Raw genomic sequence first — 12,800 nt, 5'->3', positions numbered from 1 at the left:
AAGCCGGTGAGGCTGGAGGTGATGATTCCTCTGGCCAACATGTGGCCCTTTGTTCTTCCAAGGAGGGTTTGTGTGACTTACACCTTCAGCGGCACTGGCAGGGGTGCGGTTGGCCCTTGACCATTCTTGTTGTGGAAGCCCCGGATTACCACTGGGAAAAATCGGAAGCGATTTATTTAAATTTGACATCTTACGTTTGATCACTGTGCTTGGTATTTAATGAAGTTTGTCTTTTAAGAAGAATAGTTTTCATATACTTTTTGCTTAGCCCTTAAGTATTGATCACAGTCATTGTAGATAAACGTTTTATGGGAAAACCACCAATTTTTAGACTCTGCCAGGTATTGCTAGCGTGCGACCTGCAGTTGTAGAGTCTGAGAGGTTTACTTTGTTGTGGTGTTTCATGTCCATACTTCAGAGTCGTGTATTCATTTTTGCTGTTGTGTGATGTAACGCAGCCGTGTGTCCCTTTGAGTCTCCACCCCTTGGGAATCGGATTCCTTGCGGAGGTCACCCTACACGTCAGGACTTTCAGGGGTCCCAGACCTTCTGGGGCTTTCAAAGTCTTCAGACTTTTGGCCTGAAATTGCATCAACTGTACGGCAGCTGAGAGCAGTTTTTTGTGGTGGGATGTGCGTTTTGAATGTAACTCACAACCCAGCAACCCCCTCCCTCAGGATGATGAGGACCCGGTGCCTTCAGCCAGCAAAAGGCTGCTCTCAGTGGCCCTGCTGTCATCTGGTCGCCGTGTGAGGCTTTTCCCCATGATCTCCTGGAGCGGGTGGTGGGTTAGAGAGGGGCCGTGTAGGCAAGTTCACTTCCAGGGCAGCAGAACCTTTTCTTTACTGTATCATCGTAACTACTTCTATTACACTGGAGTTCTTCGACACACCCTCTGTGGTGGGCGTCTCTTTCAAGCCTGAGGTGAAAGGAAGGGCTTTCATATCTGGAGTCTTTCTAGATCTCCCAAGACATTTCCAAGGGAGGCACACGTGCTGCCCCTGGTGCCTAAACAGTTGGTTGACAGTGGGGACTCTTTGCTGTTCCCCATGTCATAAACCATGATGACAAGTCCAGTAGCCTTTATCCTGTGTTGTTCCACCAGCTACAACTTAAAGGAGTTAACATGTGAGAGCTTCTTTCCACATACTTTACTGTTTAAATGTTCAATAATGTTGAATTTTGGGCATCTTATTACCATTGCTCAAAAACATCGACTCTGCATTAAGTAAAAAGCAATAAAACAAATAATTCATGCCCGCACTTTTACAGTGTTCTTTTTCTTTTTTTTAAACGTTGGGTTTTTGCTTTTCAGCCCAGGAGTGAAGGACTGCCCGGCGAACGCCTGGGGGTCAGAGTATGGATGTTGCCCAACCAGCGGTGAGATCGCTGAGGGATTGGCGTCTTGCATACCCAGTATTGCTACCCAGGTGCAGCACACCTCTGCGCGGTGTGCATAGTAGGGCTGCTGAGACCAGCCACATCCGTGGTGTGTGCCAGCGGGCACTGTTGTGAGATTGCGCCGGGCGGAGAGGACGGTGGACATAGGCCTGTGATTACAGTTGGACAGTCCGCCTGTGCCTTAGCTGGGCACAGAGTCATAGTTCACGTCACTGCCTGAGGATTCGCAGGGGCAAGGTTTTAAACTAAGGAAGTTTCCTGTTATGTTTTCCTCCAACGCACAACTGTGTATGCACACGTGTGTGTGCACTTGGAGGTTGTCTGTCTTTTGGTACAATTTATACCCTCTTAGGCAAAGACATGGAGCCCCCGGGAAGCACACTGTGACATAGAACACATAGAAAAACAGCTTCCATGCAGAACACTCGGTTTGGGGCCCTCTGAGGAGTTACACGTAGATAGAACAACAGTGTCCGTTTGGGGTTTGTGTTTGTTTTGGTTGGAGAATCTGGGGAGAAAGTCGCTCTGAGGGCTGTAGGATGCAGGAGCTGTTTCAGGAATGAGAGCAGACACCACTGTGTGAGGAGCTGCAGAGGGGAGGGTGCAGGAGGAGGTGTGCAGACCAAGAGGAGTCCCCAGGTGGCCCATCTGAGCGGCGGAACACACACAGATGCTGACGTGGGCCGGGACGGGGGGGCACGCGGGGCTCTAGGCAGCTGCAGCCGCCACATAGTAACCGTCTCCGCGTCGAGGGCCAGTGTCTGGTGGTGGGCCTGGAGCCACCCTAGGTCATCCCTCAAGGTCAGAACTTGGGAAGAAGAACTTGGAGGTAGAGCGGAGGAGAATGAGGACGAGCTGGGACCTTCAGCACCTCGTGTGTATGTGTCGCCACACTTGACTATGATGACCCTCAGAGAAGAGAGTTCCTTGCATCACTTTACCTTCCAAAAAATCACACAAGCATGTCTTTGAGCCGATTCTCATTTAGAACCACTAGGGAAGGGGACGCCAGGAAAGGTAGTCCTGGCTTAACCAAGCTGACAGAAGACAAACCCCTATAATTTTGGAACCTGCCTAACCCGAATGATAGCATGCGTATGTGAGTTATTTGACAGGGGCCTTCCAGCTAAGTCTATATGATGAGTGAGATCCATAGGGCTCGGATTCATAGATTGATTTTGACTTTGTCACTGATGGTGCAACACTGAAGACTAAAAACTGCAGCAGCCACAGCTGACACCCGGGACCACCCCCAACCCTTCACCTGCTTCCCTCTGTCAAAGTGTTACCAAACATTCTACAAATTAAGATCCAGAATCTTTCTGTGTGGGAAGATAATTTACAGGCCACATTGTCTTAAACTGAAACTGCTTTAAGGGTTTGGAATAGCTCCAAATTATCTTGGATTGGAGGGAACCTGCTATTTCATACTAGAAAACTACCTTCCACCTCATCTTACAGAGGGAAGAACTGAGGAGAAGAGAGGTTCAGAAACCACCTAATGGTTGCCTGCAGGGTCAGGGTGGGGCTTCAGCCTCCCGATTGCCAGGTAGTTGACACCACGCAGCTTTCATTCCAGTGAGTTTTGGGAATCATTTCTGACGGCATTTAAGGTTCAAGGCAAGGAAAGTTCTGCTTCACTTTCCAGGAAGGTGATCTGTATAGTAAGGAGCCCAGCTCAGCTTCTCTCCTGAGATGTAAGGTCTCCAGGGGCCTTAATCTGTCATGAGTTAGAGCCAGGGCAGAGGAACGCTACTGCGACAGGGTCTGAGTTGACTGGGGACAGTTTTGCTCTTGACAGTCATTTCTTTAGTTACTTTTAGACGTCTGAAAACCCTTGCATTGTCATGTTAAAAAAAATCAACACAATTAATTGCCTTTGGTTTTATAGAAGTGAAACTTTCCACTGTGTAAAGTTTTTTTGTTGCTGTCTTTAGAAATGCTCAGAAGGGTTAGGGAGATGTAAGAGCTAGGATATGGAGCAGCCACAGCAGCCATTATTTGAAATCGATAACAAAAGATGAAAAAAGAGTGTTCTGAGAACCTAGGCTTCATGGATAACGGCCTTCATATCTCTAAAGTGAATAATCAACTGTTTTGGTTGTAAACCCTTATTAGCAAAGCTTTTGAATTTATACCACTATGTATAGTTATTTTAAAATTTCACTAAATTTTGTCATAAGATAGAAGTTTTCAATGAGGTGAAACAAAATAGTTTAAAAATACTGATGATTAAAAAGTTGATATCCAATGTTTCTGAGGAGAACAATAAACACTTCATTTTAAGTATTGTTTTAAGACTGTGGTACAGTAATTCAGATGTGAATTTCCAAGTTCAGCCTAGTATGGTGGTTAGTTTGAATGCACTGCCATGGCTGAAAACAGGATGGCCTCTAACCTCTAAATGCAGAAAGGGCACTTCTGGTCACACTGAGTCATGCTGCTCATTAATTCACATGTATTCACCAATTGTGCACAGGGTTTTGTTGAAATCTGGCTAGTAAATTTCCATCTTCTCTAAGGGCAGACCAATGTAATCAAAATGTGTTAAGAGTTTTATATATATATTTTTTATAAGCAGATATTCATTTTTATTAATTAATTAATTAATTTATGGCTGTGTTGGGTCTTCGTTTCTGTGCGAGGGCTTTCTCCAGTTGCGGTGAGCGGGGGCCACTCTTCATCGCGGTGCGCGGGCCTCTCACTGTTGTGGCCTCTCTTGTTGCAGAGCACAGGCTCCAGACGTGCAGGCTCAGTAGTTGTGGCTCACGGGCCTAGTTGCTCCGCGGCACGTGGGATCTTCCCGGACCAGGGCTCCAACCCGTGTCCCCTGCATCGGCAGGCAGATTCTCAACCACTGCGCCACCAGGGAAGCCCCAAGAGTTTTATATTTTTAATCAAGGACTTTAAAGCACTCAAGCTCTTCATTTGGAAAGCTTTGAACAAGTTATAAAAGCATTTCCAAGATCCTTGAGTAGCACGTTGACATAGTTTTTGGCTAAGAGATGACCTAAACAGTAGCAACGCTTCAAACATCCTTTTCTGAAAAAGCCCTCTCCATCGCACATTCTCAGTAGTCTTTCCTCGGGCTCCCTCCTCGGAGCCCTGTGCTCTCCGTAATGGGGAGGAGGAGGGTGGAGGAGATGCTGGTGTGGGAGTCTTTCTTCTTCATGTGGCTGCCTGCTCACCTGCCCCTGTGCCCGCGGTGCCCCTTTCCTGCTGTCCTCCAGGAGCTTGCAAAGTGCTGGGCTGAGCAGAGAGGAGCTACACAGTGCGTGGTACAAACAGCCCTTGTCAGTCACTGCACTTGCTGACTGCAGGGCCGCCCCTCAGAACCACTGGCTTAGCCTGAACAGTCTGACAAGGGGACGGGGAGACAGCTTTGTCTTGTTCTTTCTCGCAGTCAGATTCATCTGCTTTTCCTCACTCTTCTGGCTACATCTTCCTGCCGTTGTTTTTGTCTTATTCCGTATTTGGATCTGTGTTTTGGGTGTCTTCTTCCTGCTCTTCTAGACAGCACTTCTTCCCAAACCTCTGTGTTCCTCATTTCTTCCAACTGCAGGAATAGCTGACGCTGGCCACTGTGAAACTATGGCTTTGGTTCTTAGCCCCTGCAGGGTGACATCCTGCGGTACCATCTTGGGGAATCTGGGCAGAGGGTAAAGCAGCACATGAGGGATGTAGAGGCAGGTGTGCTTGGTGGTGGGAAGATGGAGGACCGATATAAGTAATGATGTTGTGCCCACTTCAGCTCTTCCTGTACTTTCCACCAAGGATTTCATGATCCATTTTCCTTCCTTTGCAGTACATGGTAATCAACTTTGCTCGTAAATTTCATATGCTCTAATCATCTATTCATCTTGGTTATTAGAAAGGATAAAATGAGGTTTTTCACTCAGGATCCCTCTTTCTTCCCCCATATGCTTCTGTGATCACTCCTAATACTGGGACAGCCCCATTGTCTTCTCATGCTTTAGGATTGGACCTACCTGCCCCTCAGAGCCCAGCTCCACAGTCACTGATGTTCATCTGCTTGACGGTTTTCACTCTTTCCAGCAGGTGGTTATGGTGCCCCTACTATGAACCAAGCCCTGATCTAGGTGCTGAAACCACAAGGTAAATGCCTGCGGTCCTTTTGTCTAGCAGGGGAGATAGGTAATGGAAATAAGTAAACAAAAATCCGTCATGGGGTGGGAGCTGCCTGCACAGAGTGGTCAGGGAAGGCTCAGCTGAGGAACCGGTGCTCAAGGTGGGATCCAAAGGATAAGAAAAGGAACCAGCTAAGGAGGAGATGGGTGGCTTAATGTTAGAAGATAGCAGAGTACTTTCCAAAGGATGCATAATTCTAACCATGAATCTTGTGTCAAGAGATCTCCTTTCAAAAACCCCATCACTTTTAACACCATGTCTTTTTCAGATGACAAGAAAATACTAATGTCTTTCAAGATAAAACTCCCATTATTGTATAGTCTCATACATATAAATGATAAATTATTGGCTTCATCACTGATTGTGTCACCTGACACAAGGGAATCTGCTATTCTTTACTTTGCATCATCAAGCTACAAGGAGGGATGAGTTGGTGCAATGGGCACCTGATGGGGAGTGACATTGTTATTTCCGTTTATGCTAACCTCACCTGCAGACCTGAGAGCCAGCCTGTGGACACGGCCACGTCAACTTCATGCAAAGGGAAACCTCATTCTTAAAATTAGGTGTGATTTGATGCATGAGAGTCCAGAAGGGAAGGCGAGTCAAGAAACTTAGTGAAACTCTCCAAAAGGAAGTCTTGAATGCTCAAATTACATTCCGGGATACTGAGAAAATGTGGGCAAAGACTTGCTCAGTTGCTGTTAATATTCTTTTGGAGTGAGTTGCCAGTGGTGGGGAAGGGGTACTGGAAATGGGAATGCAGAAATCTTTGAAGAATTATAAAGCTAGCCAAATTTCCCAGTTTTTTGTTTTTTGGTTTGTTTTAATAAGAGAGGAAACGGATGGTGTAAATTATGGTTTATTGAGTCCTGTGACACTCTTGTCTGCACGGACCATGAAGATGTTCTTGCAGGCATTCCTTTAATCCTCAGTGTCTTTAAGAAGCCCCAGGGCTTCCCAGGTACTTGTGAGCAATGTTTGTGTTCAATCCAATGTCAATTGTGCAATTGAACATGTGATCCTATTTTGACTTGACATTTCCAGAACACTCAAAGCCAGACCCGGTGACCCTTCAGCTAGCAAATGTGCAAGAATTTTATTCTGACCCATGATTCATTTTGAGCTTTTCTGGTCTGGCTTTATTCCAGTTCCTTCATGCCTCCTCATATCTTTAACATCCTTGTAAGACATCATAAAACATTTGAGGAACAAGATGGAGCCTGGCAATCATAAATAGAAGCAACACTAGTGGTTATGAGCATGGGCCCTGGAGTCAGCTAGAATCCAACCCTGATTTTGCGTCTGTAAAATAGAAATAATAAAAGCTATTTCATAGGATTGTTTGAATATTTTTGAAGAGCACTGAGCACTGTGGCTGAGACAAAGTTAGTAAGCATTTATTTACATTTATTGCATTACACTGGGATTATATAAACTAAATGGATCCAATTCTGTGAGCTTGAAATCATCAACCCCAGGCAAAATTCCTCAGCAGACTGTAAACATAGTTAAAAGGTGATCTTTAAAATTAGTACGATTCCCTAAAACTATGTCATGGTAGGCCAATATAATTTTATGGTTTTGAAAGGGCAGGAAAACATACCTTGATGTCAGCAAAACTTTTGACAGCATCCCTCACAGTAACCTTAAATAAAGTTACATGGGCAGGACAGTTCATTTGGATTGATTTAACAGGTTAAACCGGTAAGACCTCTATATGGGGGTTCTCAGCCCTAGCTGCACATTAGAATCACCTGGAGAGGTTTGTTTTTTTAAGTTTTTTTTTTTTTGGTTGTTTTTTAAGCTTCCCCTGTGATTTTAAAGTTTAATCAGGATTGAGGACTATGGCTGTAACTATAGTGAATTGACGTGAGCCTAAAAGCTAGGGGTTTAATTAACCTGACCTGGATTTTGTCCTTAGCCAGCCTAGTCCACATTTGCATCAGTGACCTGTACAAGGACCTGTCGAAGGGGGCATGCCTCTCAGATGCTGCAAAGCAAACACGATGAATGACAGGACCTTGACTGATGTTGACAAGCTGGACCCATGACCTGATTCAAGCAAAAGGCATGTTTAAATACCAGGGTCTAAGTTCACCTGAAGGGCAGTGGTTCCCAAAGTACAGTCCTGAGACCAATAGCATCAGGAGCATCTGAAAACTTGTTAGAAATGCAAATTCTTTGGCTCTACCGCAACCTACTAATTCAGAAACTCTAGAGGGTGGAGATAGTGTTCTTTTTTAGCAAGCCCTCCAAGGGATTCCGAGGGATTCTGATCTGTGCTAAAATTTGAGAACCACTTGTATGTGGGGGGGCGGGGGGAGTCTCACTGGACGAGTACAGAATTGAAGACAACTGAGTTAGCATCCGTGGCTGTGAAGAGCATCTCTTTATCTACAGTTCTGTGGATATTTAGTTCTGTTTTACTCTCACTTTCCCATCGCTGTAGAGATCTTTCTTACTTTGTGGGTCATGCCACTTGCTTATCTCTTCATTCCACATTCACGGTATAATTCTGTTCATTGAAAATCTGGATAATTCCAGAGCCTGTTAAATAGTGAGAAACGTTGAGTGTAGCGTATGATGATATAATGATGGCTAAACAAAACAAAAATAAAACCAGTCACCACATGCCAGGCAGGCCCTGTTATGAGCCCCTTAGATGACTATCAACTCATTTAATGAGGAAAGAAATGATTGGGATTTGATGTTTGCAGCTGCAGAATGATCATCGTTGTTGATTGGGTAGCAAGGGTTGAAGGCTGGGCTTGGTTAACTTCCACTTTTTTTTTTTTACAATTTAAAAATTCTTTCATAGACAGTGACAACTTCCAAGCTTTTTGCATATCAGAGCTGAAACTGAAAGTATCTCCATAATTGAATTTTCACTTCTTATTTGTAATAAATTTATCCTTAGGAGGATACTTCATAGTGTTTGATCACAGATGAGTTTGAGCACTGCTATCACTCAATAATGTTAAGCATCTGTCAGGTTCTCTCCTAGACTATATATTAATTTTTTCTCAGTTAAGCAAATATTTATTGGCGGCCTGTGGGAATAAGATACACCTAGGTCCTCTTTCCTTGGTATATTCACAAAAGCCTCTGAAACTAAATTTCCAAGTCAGGCCATACTAAGGCCTGGCATAATAAGTTTTCATCGTTAACCGTTTTATTTTGTTGTGGTTTTCTTTTTTTTTTTTTTCAATTTTTTTATTATATATTGTTTTTAAAATTCCAGTTTCCAATTGTTCATTGTCTGTATTTAGAAACAATTGATTCTTTTTTTTTTAAACATCTTTATTGGAGTATAATTGCTTTACAACGGTGTGTTAGTTTCTGCTTTACAACAAAGTGAATCAGTTATACATATACATATGTTCCCATATCTCTTCCCTCTTGATGAAAATAAATAAGGAAACACAAGCTTTAAATGATACATTACACAAGATGGACTTAATTGATATTTATAGGACATTCCATCCAAAAACAACAGAATACACATTTTTCTCAAGTGCTCATGGAACATTCTCCAGGATAGATCATATATTGGGTCACAAATCTAGCCTTGGCAAATTTAAGAAAATTGAAATCATATCAAGTATCTTTTCTGACCACAACGCTATGAGACTAGATATCAATTACAGGAAAAGATCTGTAAAAAATACAAACACATGGAGGCTAAACAATACACTACTTAATAACGAAGTGATCACTGAAGAAATCAAAGAGGAAATCAAAAAATACTTAGAAACAAATGACAATGGAGACACGACGACCCAAAACCTATGGGATGCAGCAAAAGCAGTTCTAAGAGGGAAGTTTATAGCAATACAATCCTACCTTAAGAAACAGGAAACATCTCGAATAAACAACCTACCTTTGCACCTAAAGCAATTAGAGAAAGAAGAACAAAAGAACCCCAAATTTAGCAGAAGGAAAGAAATCATAAAGATCAGATCAGAAATAAATGAAAAAGAAATGAAGAAAACAGTAGCAAAGATCAATAAAACTAAAAGCTGGTTCTTTGAGAAGATAAATAAAATTGATAAACCATTAGCCAGACTCATCAAGAATAAAAGGGAGAAGACTCAAATCAATAGAATTAGAAATGAAAAAGGAGATGTAACAACTGACACTGCAGAAATACAAAAGATTATTAGAGATTACTACAAGCAGCTGTATGCCAATAAAATGGACATCCTGGCAGAAATGGACAAATTCTTAGAAATGCACAAGCTGCCGAGACTGAACCAGGAAGAAATAGAAAATATGAACAGACCAATCACAAGCACTGAAATTGAAACTGTGATTAAAAATCTTCCAACAAACAAAAGCCCAGGACCAGATGGCTTCACAGGCGAATTCTATCAAACATTTAGAGAAGAGCTAACACCTATCCTTCTCAAACTCTTCCAAAAGATAGCAGAGGGAGGAACACTCCCAAACTCATTCTATGAGGCCACCATCACCCTGATACCAAAACCAGACAAAGACGTCACAAAGAAAGAAAACTACAGGCCACTATCACTGATGAACATAGATGCAAAAATCCTCAACAAAATACTAGCAAACAGAATCCAACAGCACATTAAAAGGATCATACACCATGATCAACTGGGGTTTATTCCAGGAATGCAAGGATTCTTCAATATACGCAAATCAATCAACGTGATGTGATACACCATATTAACAAATTGAAGGAGAAAAACCATATGATCATCTCAATAGATGCAGAGAAAGCTTTTGACAAAATTCAACACCCATTTATGATAAAAACCCTGCAGAAAGTAGGCACAGAGGGAACATTCCTCAACATAATAAAGGCCATAGATGACAAACCCACAGCCAACTTCCACTGTTTTTAATAGACCACTAGGTGTGCTGTGTGCCTGAGGAACTTTGGGATAAATAGTGGAAAAGATCAGAAATGAATGATCACCAGGGTTTAAAATTTCATCCTCCCTTACCTCCCTCCTCCCCATCCCCCGAAAAGGGGCAGGTGGAGGAGGAGGAGGAGGAGAATCTGCCTCAACACCTGGAGGGGACAGGAGAAGGCAAAGAAGTCAGGAGGGAGCCTGCAGGGCCGATGGCTAGCTCGGTCCTGGGGCCGTGGGCCGCGTGGGGAATGGGGTCCAAAGGGCGGTGGAGCCCCCAAACCCCCATTCCTCCAGCTCCTGGGGAACTTGCAGGTGGTTCATCCACAAAGTGAGGTACAAACCAGAGAGACCAAGACTACCTGCGGGACTCCTCTCAAGAACGAGCTGCCCAGGGGCCAGTCCAAAGTTGCTGAAAGAACTGTCATATCTCAGAGCGCATGTCTCGCCCAAGTGGAAGGACCAGCCTGCGTCCAGTGAAATGCCCAGCCTTGGCCACCTTCAACTGTTTCCTGCACTGAGGAAGCTCAAGGCATCAGTGTTGGCCAGATGGGTACTTCTGGAAGTGTTTTGAGGCACAGCATTTCCAGGATTCGGCTCCCCTTGGAGATTAAAAATGTGTTAGCACATGTTACGGATGCTGAGAAGCTCTATAGGAAGTGTGATTTTGTGATTTATAATAAGAAATATATATTTGATCTCTGAGCAGAGCTGCTAAAACCTTGGAATTTCCTGTGATTAAGCTGATAAAGGTGGCATTTGTTATGTTATGAGGTGAATTTTGGAAAGCACGTAAGGGGGGCTGGTTGCCAGGGGAGCCAACCAGGAATAGAGGGTTAGAACTTTCAGCCCCACACCCTGATTACCAGGGAGGGGAGAGGGGCTGGAGGTTGAATCAGTCACCAATGGCCAATAATTTAACCGATCAGGCCTATGTAATGAAGCCTCCATAAAAACACCAAAGGACTGGATTCTGAGAGCTTCTGGTTTGGTGACCACATGGGCATTCAGGGAGAGTGGAGTGCTCAGAGAGGGCTGGAATCTCCAAACCCTTTCCCCATACCTTGCCCTGTGCATCTCTCCATCTGGCTCTCTTCCTGAGTTATATCCTTTAGTAATAAATCAGTAATCTAGTTAGAAAACTGGTTTCCTGAATTCTGTGAGCCACTCTAGTAAATTGATTGACCCCAAGTTGGGAGTCGTGGGAACCTCCAATCTACAGCCAGGTGACAACCTGAACTGACAGTTGGCATCTGAAGTGGCGGGAGGGTCGGGGGTGGTCTGGTGGGGCTGAGCTCTTAACCTGTGGGGTCTGACGCTCTCTCCAGGTAGCGTCAGAATTGAGTTGAACTGTAGGACACCCCGCAGGCCTCCGAGAATCGCTTAGTGGTGTGGGAAAACCCACACCCGCTGGAGTTGGTGTCAGAACGGTGGTAAAGAAACCTAGTTTCCACTCTTTCAGTATGTAGTCTTTCTAAAACATTTCTTCCCCATTATTGTTACATCCTGTTGAAAAAAGATTAAAGAAGACAAGTTAGATGATACAAACTTTATTTAACACTGCATGAAATGGATAATCTGCTTTCAGAGAAGTGAAAAAATGGGGCAGACGGCAAGAAGCTTTTACAGGATAAAGAATAAAGAACGAGCAAGAGACAAACAGAAAACATCTGATTGGCTGGGGCCACATAGCCACCCCTGTTGGGGGTGAGGAGGCCTGGAGCTGGCTTGGCCTTCGGGGACTGGCTGACTGGACACACTGCGTGTCTGGTCAAGCGGAGCATTTATGGGACGTGGATGTTAGATCTGAGTTTCGGTTTGCTGACCCGGCACCCTGGGAAAGAGCGGACCCATCTTGGGCCTAGAGATTTAGTTCAGCAATACACATGGTAAAAACTCGAGCACGCAACAGAAATATACAAAAGAAAACGAAGCCCTCCAAAGCCCCCTCCACCCGTGTCCTACTACCCTAAGGTAATCACTTTATTAGTTTCTAATCTCTTCTTCCAAAAGAAGATATACCTACTAGAGGAAGTGTGTACGGAAACATTTTGGGTGGTAACAAGTAGGGGGAGGAAGGGTGTGTGCTGCTGTGTTCTAGTGGGTAGAGGCCAGAGCTGCTGCTAAAACATCCCACAGGGCACAGACGGACCCCTACAACAAAGAAGTTTGTGCCCGCAGGGTCGGTATTGCCAATGGTGAGAAAGCCTGCAGTGGTTCTGAGACCCGAGGTTATCAGAATCCTCTGGAGGGTGTGTTAAAACACAGATTGCTGGGCTTCCCTGGTGGCGCAGTGGTTAAGAGTCCGCCTGCCGATGCAGGGGACACGGGTTCGTGCCCCGGTCCGGGAGGATCCCACATGCCGCGGAG

At 44.4% G+C, this 12,800-nt stretch overlaps 1 protein-coding gene across 9 annotated transcripts in view; it reads left to right on the top strand.

Moving 5' to 3' along the window:
* The window catches only part of TBC1D1 (TBC1 domain family member 1), a 285,275-nt gene that overhangs the window by 263,750 nt on the left and 8,725 nt on the right, over nucleotides 1–12,800 (top strand). The window lies entirely within an intron of this gene.

Source organism: Physeter macrocephalus, chromosome 7 (assembly GCF_002837175.3).
Source record: "Physeter macrocephalus isolate SW-GA chromosome 7, ASM283717v5, whole genome shotgun sequence".
NCBI classification, from domain to species: domain Eukaryota; kingdom Metazoa; phylum Chordata; class Mammalia; order Artiodactyla; family Physeteridae; genus Physeter; species Physeter macrocephalus.
This window is presented reverse-complemented; position numbering and strand designations above follow the sequence as displayed.